This window comes from Saimiri boliviensis, chromosome 21 (genome assembly GCF_048565385.1).
Source record: "Saimiri boliviensis isolate mSaiBol1 chromosome 21, mSaiBol1.pri, whole genome shotgun sequence".
In the NCBI taxonomy this organism is placed as follows: Eukaryota; Metazoa; Chordata; class Mammalia; order Primates; family Cebidae; genus Saimiri; species Saimiri boliviensis.
The window spans coordinates 10,436,509-10,447,812 of NC_133469.1; positions in this window are offsets into that span (position 1 = coordinate 10,436,509).

Genomic DNA, 11,304 nt, shown 5'->3' on the forward strand with positions numbered 1-11,304 from the left:
AGAGATTGTACCAGTGCATTCCAGCCTGGGTGACAGAACAAGACTCTATATCAACAACAACAACAAAAAAAAAAAAAAAAAAAAAAAGAAAGAAAGAAAAGAAAACACCTCTGATATGAGCTGGGCAGGACAGGGTGGCACATGCCTGTATCCCATCTGCTTGGGAGGCTGAGGTGGAAGGATCTCCTGAGCCCAGGAGGTGGAGGCTGCACTGAGCTATGATCCCACCACTGCACCCCAGCGTGGGCCACAGAGTGAGACCCAGTCTCTACAACAACAGCAGCAACAGCAGACCCTCTAACCTGAGTCTGATCAGGCTCTATAAGAAACTACAAATTTACAGGAAATGCAAAGGAGAGAAAGCTGGTTACATTGTACCACAGGGATGCAACCAGCAAAGTCCGAACTGTGTAATATGATAGAACAAGCGGTGTGTAGAGATACGAGACCTAAATGACCTATCAGCTAATTGCAGTGTGGTCCTTATTTGTTTATTTATTTTAGAGACAGGGTCTCACTCTGTCTCCAAGGCTAGAGTGTAGTGGTGGGTGTGTATCTGTCCTCATTAAACCTTTCAGTGTGCAGTGTGTATCTCTAAAGCTCAGGCCTAAAACAAAATATATAACTACAGTATCATGATAATAACAAAAAAGATATACAATAATTTCTTGATGTCAAATGGTCTAGTCAGTGTTCATATTTCCAATAGTTTTGTAAATGACATTAGATTTTTCTATTTTACAGTGTTGTTTTTTTTTTTTTTTTGAGGTGGAGTTTCGCTCGTTACCCAGGCTGGAGTGCAATGGCGCGATCTCAGCTCACCGCAACCTCCGCCTCCCGGGTTCAGGCAATTCTCCTGCCTCAGCCTCCTGAGTAGCTGGGATTACAGGCACACGCCACCATGCCCAGCTAATTTTTTGTATTTTTAGTAGAGACGGTGTTTCACCTCGTTGACCAGGATGGTCTCGATCTCTTGACCTCGTGATCCACCTGCCTCGGCCTCCCAAAGTGCTGGGATTACAGGCTTGAGCCACCGTGCCCGGCCTTTTTTTTTTTTTTTTGAGACAGAGTTTTGCAATTGTTGCCCAGGCTGGAGTGCAATGGCGAGATCTCAGTTCACTGCAAGCTCTGCCTCCGGGTTCGAGCGATTCTGCTGCCTCAGCTTCCCAAATAGCTAGGGTTACAGGTGTGCACCACTACACTCAGCTAATTTTTGTATTTTTTTTTTTTTTTTTTTTTTTTGAGACGGAGTTTCACTCTTGTTACCCAGGCTGGAGTGCAATGGCGCGATCTCGGCTCACCGCAACCTCCGCCTCCTGGGTTCAGGCAATTCTCCTGACTCAGCCTCCTGAGTAGCTGGGCTTACAGGCACGTGCCACCATGCCCAGCTAATTTTTTGTATTTTTAGTAGAGACGGGGTTTCACCATGTTGACCAGGATGGTCTCGATCTCTCGACCTCGTGATCTACCCGCCTCGGCCTCCCAAAGTGCTGGGATTACAGGCTTGAGCCACCGCACCCGGCCAATTTTTGTATTTTTAGTAGAGATGGAGTTTCACCGTGTTGACCAGGCTGGGCTCAAACTCCTGACCTCGGGTGATCCGCCCGCCTTGGCCTCCCAAAATGCTGAGATTACAGGCTTGAGCCAGCGTGACCAGCCTTTATTTTTGTGTGTGCGAAGTTTTTTTTTCCTTTTTTTTCCTCCCTCCCTCCCCTTAGTGAATTTTTAAGAAATGAAGCCCCGGCTAGGCGCGGTGGCTCAAGCCTGTAATCCCAGCACTTTGGGAGGCCGAGGCGGGCGGATCACGAGGTCGAGAGATCGAGACCATCCTGGTCAACATGGTGAAACCCCGTCTCTACTAAAAATACAAAAAAAAAATTAGCTGGGCGTGGTGGCGCGTGCCTGTAATCCCAGCTACTCAGGAGGCTGAGGCAGGAGAATTCCCTGAACCCAGGAGGCGGAGGTTGCGGTGAGCCGAGATCGCGCCATTGCACTCCAGCCTGGGTAACAAGAGCAAAACTCCATCTCAAAAAAAAAAAAAAAAAAAAAAAAAAAAAAAAGAAATGAAGCCCCAAGGCCGTTGCAGATCAGTTGGCCTGTTAGTTTCCCCTTTTCCTTGGGAGGCACGGGAGGAAAGGGTAAAGAAGGTGACCTGACAGCAGGACAGTGAGGAGAGGAGGCGGGACAGAGTTTGGGGTTGAGGGATGGGGAGGAGAGGGAGCTGGAGGAGCAAGGGTGGGCCCCTTCCTACCCCACTGCTGGGCTCTGCTCAGCCCCAGGAGAGCCTCTAGGGTGATGTCTTTCCCATGTGGCAATGGCAATTGCTCCAGACCCAGCAGTTCCCCATGGCCAACACTTCCTCCTGCTCTTCTCACCCCTCAGCTTTTGCTAGGTCAGCTTGGCCCTGGGCTGGTGCCCACACCCACGGCCTCTCTCCTTCAGGCCTATTTACCTGGCGAGGTGCAGGATGCTAAAGGGTGTGCACCTGTCAGCCTCACTTAGCTGGGGAGGGGGCCAGGGTTAGAGCTTGGCAAGCTGCTTTTTTTTCCTGCTGTAAATAAGGAACATTGGTTCACATGGACTCCAGTGATGAATTGCTGGGGAAAGGGAGCTCCCTTTGTTTAGTTTACAAACCCCACGGTGGGGGCCAGATGTGATGATGGCTCATGCGCATACTCCTAGCACTTTGGGAGGCTGAGGTGGGAGGATGGCTTGAGCCCAGGAGTTTGAGGTCAGCCTGAGCAACATAGGCAAGATTATTTGAGCCTGAGGGTAGAGGCTCAAGCAAAATGAAACAAAACAAAACTTTAGCCAGACGTGGTGGTACATGTCTATAGTCTCAGCTACTTGGGAGGCTGAGGCAGGAGAACCACCTGAGCCCAGGAGTTTGAGGCTGCAGTGAGCTGTGATGGCACCACTGTACTCCAGCCTGAGTAACAGGCTCTTGTCTCTTTAAAAACAGAAAACAGTCGGGCACGGTGGCTAACACCTATAATCCCAGCACTTTGGGAGGTTGAGGTGGGCGGATCATCTGAGGTGAGGAGTTCAAGACTAGCCTGGCCAACATGGGTGAAACCCCATCTCTACTAAAATACAAAAATTAGCCAGGCATGATGGCAGATGCCTGTAGTCCCAGCTACTCGGGAGGCTGAGACAGGAGAATCGCTCGAACCTGGGAGACGGTGGTTGCAGTGAGCCAAGATTGCACCACTGCACTCCACCCTGGGTGGCTGAGCAAGACACTGTCTCCGTCTCAAACAAACTAAAAAACAAAAAACAGAAAACAAAAACGAAGCCCACAGGGACACTTATTGCCTGGGCCATGCGACTGGAGCTCCTCTGGGGCAAGGTCCATGACCCAGGAATGCGTGGGTCCCCAGTGGGAACCACAGGGCCGGGCATGTTGGGAAGCAGAGAGACAGAGGAGTCTTGGGAAATATTTACTAAATGAACAAGTGAATGAATGAGTGAGCCATGTTAAATACAGCTACAGTGAACACTGAACAAAGTAGAACAGAGCAAGAGTTCCAAAGGCAAGCAAAGACCTGGGCTCAAATCCTTTCCTTCAACGGAACTAGCTCTGCGGATTTGGGCAAGTCACTTAAAACACCATCAGCTTCAGGTTCCCCAACTGTAAAATGGAAGCAAAGAAATGCAACCTTGCTTATGAGGTTTATATGGAATGCTTGTAGAGCATCTGGATAATGGGCTTAATAAATGGTCACCATTTTTATTTATTTAGGAAACAAAGTCTTGCTCTGCTACCCAGGCTGGAGTGCAATGTCACAATCTTGGCTCACTGCAACCTCCACCTCCCAAGTTCAAGCAGCTCTCCTGCCTCAGCCTCCGGAGTAGCTGGGATTACAGGCATGTGTCACCATGTCCAGAATTTTGTATTTTTATTAGAGACGTGGTTTCTCCATGCTGGTCAGGCTAGTCTTGAACTCCCGACCTCAGATGATCTGCCTGCCTTGGCCTCCCAAAGTGCTGGGATTATAGGGGTGAGCCATGGCGCCCAGCCTATTTTTATATTTTTTAAAATTAAAAAAATATTTTACTGTACTTTTTATTATTTATTTTCTTTTTGAGATGGAGTCTCGCTCTGTCACCCAGGCTTGAGTGCTGTGGCCCAATGTAAGCTCACTGCAACCTCTGCCTCCTGGGGTTCATGTGATTCTCCTGCCTCTGCCTCCTGAGTAGCTGGGATTACAGGCATGTGCCACCATGCTTGGCTACTTTTGTATTTTTAGTAGAGATGGGGTTTTACCATTTTGGCAAGGCTTGTCTTGAACTCCTGACCTCAGGCGATCTACCCCTCCACTTAGCCTCCCAAAGTGCTAGGATTACAGGCACGAGCCACTGGCCATCACCATTATTAGTAGTATTGTTTACTAATTCAACAAATATGCAGCAAGTGCCTACTATATGCAGGGTCCTTTCTAGGCACTGAACAAAACAAGCCGAGACACTTCCCTCATGGGGTTTAAGTTCAGACATGGGAGGCGGACAATAAACACATGACATGTGACAGAGTGAAACCCGTTTAGTGAAACCCTTCTCTACTAAAAATACAAAAATTACCTGCAGTGTGTGTGGGGGGGAGCTTGGTGCACACCTGTAGTCCCAGCTACTTGAGAGGCTGAGGCAGGAGAATGGCTTGATCCTGGGAGGTTGCACTGAATGGAAATTGCACCACAACACTCCAACCTGGGTGACAGAGTGAGATTCTGTCTCAAAAAAAGAAAAAGAAAAAAATTAAAAGACTGGAGGGGAGGGAGACAGATGTGCTGTATCTCAGGAAAGAGTATTTGGACGGAAGGAATGGGCCAGTGTGAGTTTCGCCAGGTGGGGTGGCGGGAGTGCAGTGAGCTAGGGAAAGTGACCAGAGGAAGTCAGAGGTAAGGTGGCCAGATCACACAGGGCATCACCAGCCATTGTGAGCTTGGCTTTTACTCCAGGTAGAGAAGCTACGGCAGGGTTTTGAGCGTAGAAGCAACACGATCCAGTTTATATTTTGGATTATTATTCTTTTAGTATTTTCAGAAATAGAGTATTGCTCTATCATCCAGGCTGGGTTAGCCTTTAAAATGTAACTCAGGGGGCTGGGTGTGGTGGCTCATGCCTGTAATCCTAGCACTTTGGGAGGCCAACGCAGGTGAATCACGAGGTCAAAAAAAAAAAATGTAACTCAGGGGCTGGGCACCGTGGCTCATGCCTATAATCCCCACACTTTGGGAGGGTGAGGTAGGAGGAATGCTTGAGGCCAGGAGTTCGAGACCAACCTGGGCAACACAGTGAGATCCCCATCGCTACAAAAAAAAATTTTTTTAAGTAGGTGGAAGTGGTAATGTGCACCTGCAGTCCCAGCTACTCGGGGAATTTGAGGTGGGTGGATCACCTGAGTCCAGGAGTTTAATGCTGCAGTGAGCTATGATTGCACCACTGTACTCCAGCCTGAGTGACAGAGTGAGATCTTGTGTCAAAAAATAATAATTTAAATAATTTTTTTTTGAGATGGAGTCTTGCTCTGTCACCCAGGCTGGAGTGCAGTGGTGCAATCTCAGCACACTGCAACCTCCGCCTCCCAGGCCCAAGCAATTCTCGTGCCTCAGCCTCCTGAGTAACTGGGATTACAGGAGTGGGCCACCATGCCTGGTTAATTTTTTATGTTGTTTGGAGAGACGGGTTTTAACCATGTTAGCCAGGCTGGTCTCGAACTCCAGGCCTCAAGTGATCCACCTGCCTTGGCCTCCCAAAGAGCTGGGATTACAGGCATGAGCTACCACACCTGGCTTCAGGTTATTAAAATAAAGGTTAACCCCAGCTGCCTGGCTGAGCAGAGACTGTAAAGAACAAAGGGAGAGAGAGGCAGAGAGAATCCAGTACTAGGTGCTGAGGTGTAGCAGAGGTGGTGACAAAGACAAATGGTTGGATTCTGGAGACATATATTTTGAGACAAGGTCTCACTCTGTCACCCAGGCTAGAGTGCAGTGGTGCAATCATAGCTCACTGAAACCTGAAACTCCTGGGTTCAAGTAAGGCTCCTATTCAAGTGAGTCTCCTGCCTCAGATTCCTAAATTCTGGAGAGAGAGAGATATATATAGCTTTATTTCCTGAGGGGTTGGATGTGGAGTATGAGAGAGAGCCAAAGATGGCTGGATGGTTTATTTTATTTTCTTTTGAGACGAAGTTTCACTCTTGTTGCCCAGGCTGGAGTACAATGGTGTGATCTCAGCTCACCGAAACCTCCATTTCCTGAGTTCAAGTGATTCTCCTGTCTCAGCCTCCTGAGTAGCTGGGATTACAGGCATGCACCACCACGCCCAGTTTATTTTGTATTTTTAGTAGAGACAGAGCTTTCAACATGTTGATCAGGCTGGTCTCGAACTTCTGACCTCAGGTGATCCACCCACCTTGGCCTCCCACAGTGCTGGGATTACAGGCATGAGCCACAATGTCTGGCCGACGGCAGGAGAATTGCTTGAACCTGGAGGATGGAGGTTGTAGTGAGCCAAGATCGTGCCACTGCACTCCACCCTGGGTGACAGAGCCAGACTCTGTCTCAAAAATAAATAAATAAATAAATACTTGTACATAAATGTTTATAGCAGCACTACCTGTGACAGCCAAAGGTGGAAATCACCCAAATGTCCATCACCTGGTGAAGGGCTATATAAAATGTGACGTATACCCATGCAATGAATATTATTCAGACATAAAGAGGAACAAAGGCTTGTTCCATGCCAAAGGTAGATGAACCTCAAAAACATTATGCTGGCCAGGCACAGTGGCACATGCCTATAATCCCAGCACTTCAGTAGGCTGAGGCAGGAGGATGGCTTGAGGTCAGGTGTTTGAAACCAGCTTGGAAAACAAGGTGAAACCTTGTCTCTACAAAAAATGCAAAGATTAGGTGGGCATGGTGGCACATAACTTAAGTCTCAGCTGTTTGGGAGGCTGAGGTGGGAGGATCACTTGAACCTGGGAGGCTGAGGCTGCAGTGAGCTGAAATTGCACCACTACACTCCAGCCTGGGAAACAGAATGAGACCCTGTCTCAGAAAAAACAAAAAACCATTATGCCTTAAGTGAAAGACACATCACAAAAGTCACATGTTGTGTGATCCCATTCATATGAAGTGTCCAGCATAGGTAAATCCATAGAGACAGAAAGCAGATTTGCGGTTGCCTAGGGGTAGGAGCAGGTGGAATGAAGAGCGAGTACTTGGCAGGTATGGGGTATAATGTAAACATACTAAAGGATTTGGAACTGTACATTTTATCTATCTATCTATTTATTTATTTATTTATTTTAATAGTGATGGAAGGCCGGGCTTGGTGGCTCAGGCCTGTAATCCCAGCACTTTGGGAGGCCCAGGTGGGTGGATCACCTGAGGTCGGCAGTTTGAGACCAGCCTGACCAACATGGAGAAACCCCATCTCTACTAAAAACTCAAAATTAGCTGAGTATGGTGGTGCATGCCTGTAATCCCAGCTATTCGGAAAGCTAAGGCAGGAGAATCGCTTGAACCCAAGCAGTGGAGGTGAGCCAATATTTGCCATTGCACTCCAGCCTGGGCAACAATAACAGAGCTTCATCTCAATAAATAAAACAAAAATTAGCTGGGCGTGGTGGCAAGCCCCTATCATCCCAGCTACTCGGGAGACTGAGACAGGAGGATCACTTGAACCTGGGAGGTGCAGGTTGCAGTGAGCTGAGACTGTGCCACTGCACTGCAGCCTGGGCAACAGAGTGACTCTCTGTCTGAAAAATCTATCTATGTATCTATGTATCTATCTATCTATCTATATATGGTGATGGAGTCTCACCCTGAGCGCAGCTAAGCCTCCCCAAGTTCTGAGATTAAGGGCATGAGCTACCATACCTGGCCACTGTACACTTAAAATGATTAACTTTATGTTATGTGAATTTCACCTCAATTCTAAAAAGAAAGAAAAACAGAAAGCTCCATGGAAAACCTAATACCAGGCTCCTGGGACTCAGCACCACGTAGTGACTGCCACTGCTGTCTTCTACAAGGTCCTCTGTCTACGGACTGGCCAGCTTTTTTTTTTTTACAGGTTCTCCACCTGGCACAAGAAGAGGGGCCCAGAGAAAGGTCAGTTTAAGGCAACTGGATTTCTCAAGCCCCAAAGCAGGAAATCTGGTCTGACAAGCACGGGACTCACATCTGAAATTTGCCCTGCCCCGGAGAACCTGTGGCTGGGGGTTGCTGTCGTCAGAAAGAGCCTGTACTTCCGGGTTTGTCTTGGTTGGGAAGGAAGGAGCGCAGCCAACCTGACTTCTCAGAGCTTCCATATTTAATCCATCAGGGCCCAAGGCTCCCCGATGTAGAAGCAACTTTAGAGATACCTATGAGAAAATGGAAGCTCCAAGAAGTTAGAGATTTTCTCCCAGGCCACAGAGCCAGTAAATGGCTGAGCTGGGGTTAGCGGGAAGGAAACTAACATTTTTTTTTTGAGATGGAGTTTTACTCTTTGCCCAGGCTGGAGTGCAATGGTGCAATCTTGGCTCACTGCAACCTCCACCTCCTGGGTTCAAGGGATTCTCCTGCCTCAGCCTCCCAAGTAGCTAGGACTACAGGTGTGCACCCCCACCCACGACCCACTAATTTTGTATTTTTAGTAGAGATGGAGTTTCTCCATGTTTGTCAGGCTGGTCTCGAACTCCAGACCTCAGGTGATCCACCTGCCATGGCCTCCAAAAGTGCTGGAATTACAGGCATGAGCCACCATGCCTGGTGGAAACTAACATCTATGTAGCACCTACCCTATATCCAAAGCCTCACCTTGCAAAGGAGGTGTTAGTAACCCCATTCTGCTCATGAGATTCAGAGAGGCTTAGTGACTGGCCAACATCACAGAGCTACTAAAAGGCAGAGATACTATTAAAATATAGGCCTACTTGACTTTTCAACAATCTACTGTTCTTCCTCATCTATGTATCCCGAATGCCTGGTACTAAGGAGTGTTCAAAACTCATTTAATATCAGGAGGCTGAGGTGGGAGGATGGCTTGAGCCCAGGAGGCAGAGGCTGTAGTAAGCCTTCATTGTACCACTGCACTGTAGCCTGGGCTCCAAAGCAAAGCCCTATCTCAAAACAAACAAACAAAGATTAGCTGGGTGTGGTGGCAGGAGCCAGTAGTCCCAGCTACTCAGGAGGCTGAGGCAAGAGGCAGAGGCTGCAGTGAGCCATGATTGTACCACTGCACTCCAGTCTGTCAACGGAGCGAGATTCAGTCTCAAAAAAAAGGCGGGGGGGGGGGGGCGTCATTTAAAGAAAGAATGAATGAATGAATCACACCTTGCCCTTCCACTTTGCTGCACCTCCATCCAGATTCACTCTATTCAAAGTTAATAGGTGTTCTGGGGCTTTCACATAGTTGTCTATGGTAACTGAACTTTTAGAATAACTTTTAGAAATAACAGCTGCAGGCAATCCAGGACAAAAACAGTGGACCTGTTTCTTGCTAAACAGGTTAGGGCTCTTCTGTCCAAGCTGACAAGGGTTAACACAAAACAGGAAAAGCTAGAAGAGATTTCCTAACACAGCTTTACGGTGACTGGCCATTGTTATTGATCAAGGACCCCTCTGTTCACCCCAACACCACCACCTTCAACACATCCCTGTTTTAAAAAGTGATGTCTATTGCGATACCTGCCTTTAAGTGGTGACTAAATTGTAACCCCACTCTTTACACATCAACAGTTTTCAAGCTGCTACCAGAGCTTCATATCAGCAGATCACTACCATTGCTCCACTGAGTTGATAGTATTTTAGCTCAAAGCAGGAAAGCTTGGACCATTTTATTTTGCTAGTTAATGCAAGCCTGTAGGATTTGGACATAAAGTTAGCATACCATGTAATATATTCTGCTCCTTGCTTTTTTTCACCAAACACCATATTCCAGAGATATTTCCTTCTCACTGCATAAATTTTCCTTATTCTTTTGTGTAGCTGCTTACTATTCCATTGGTAGATGTACCATAGCCTGTTTAATTGGTCCCCTATAAATGAATACTTATTCTTTGAATCCTTTGCTATTACCAATGATACGGTAATGAAATCTTGTGCATGACTCCTTTTGTGTATACACCAGGCTCAATCCTACCCCAGGGACTTTGCCCTTCCCGCTCCACCACCCATATTCACATGGCTCACTTCCTCACTGCCTTCCTTCTCCGTGACGCCCACCCAGGCTTCTCCATCTCGCTGTCCTGTTCAATTTTCTTCATATAGCAATCATCACCTTCAAACGGAGTATATATAATTTACTCTCTGATTATGTTTATTGTCTGTTTCCTACCACCAGATTGCAAAGGGTTTTATTGCTGTTTTGTTTTGATTTTGTCCAATTTGTTTACCAATTTATATTCCTGGCACCAGAAAGGTATCTGATACTAAAGGAATAATTGCTGAAGGGCCAGGTTTGGTGGCTCATGCCTGTAATCCCAGGACTTTGGGAGGCCAAGCCCACGAGTTCAAGACTAGCTTAGGCAATGTAGTGAGATCCCATCGCTATTAAAAAAAAAAAAAAAAGAAAGAAAAGGCCAGGCATGGTGGCTCACGACTGTAATTCCAGCACTTTGGGAGGCCCAGGTGGGCAGAACTCCTGAGGTAGGGAGTTGGAATGGTGGTGATTGCCTGCTGATACAAAGCTCTGATAGTAGCTTGAAAATTGTTGATGTGTAAAGAATGGGGTTACATGTCTCTACTAAAAATACAGAATTAGCTGGGCATGGTGGTGTGTGCCTGTAATCCCAGCTACTCAGAAGGCTGAAGCAGGAGAATTGCTTGAACCGGGGAGGCAGAGGTTGTGGTGAGCCAAGATTGCACCATTGCATTCCAGCCTGGGCAACAAGAGAGAAATTCCATATCCAAAAATAAAAAATTAAGAAAATTTTTTTAAAAAAGCAAATGTGAGCACAGCATTTAGCAGAACACAGACTCAAAAAAAAAAAAAAAAAACTATTGAAACAATATAAAAATATATTTGTAAGATAAATTCCTAGAATGGAATTGCTGGGTCAAAATGTAGGTCTTCCATTTTAGTTCAAATTAATCTTTTTTTTTTTCGAGACAGGTTTTCTCTCTGTCCCCCAGGCTGGAGCGCAGTGGCGCAATCCACGATCACTGCAGACTCAACCTCCCGGTCTCAAGCAATCCTCCCACCTCAGCTTCCCAGGTAGTTGGGTAGGTGGCGTGCGCCACCACACCCGACTCGTTTTTTATATTTTTATAGCCTTGGGGTTTTGTCATGTTGCCCAAGCTGGTCTCCAAC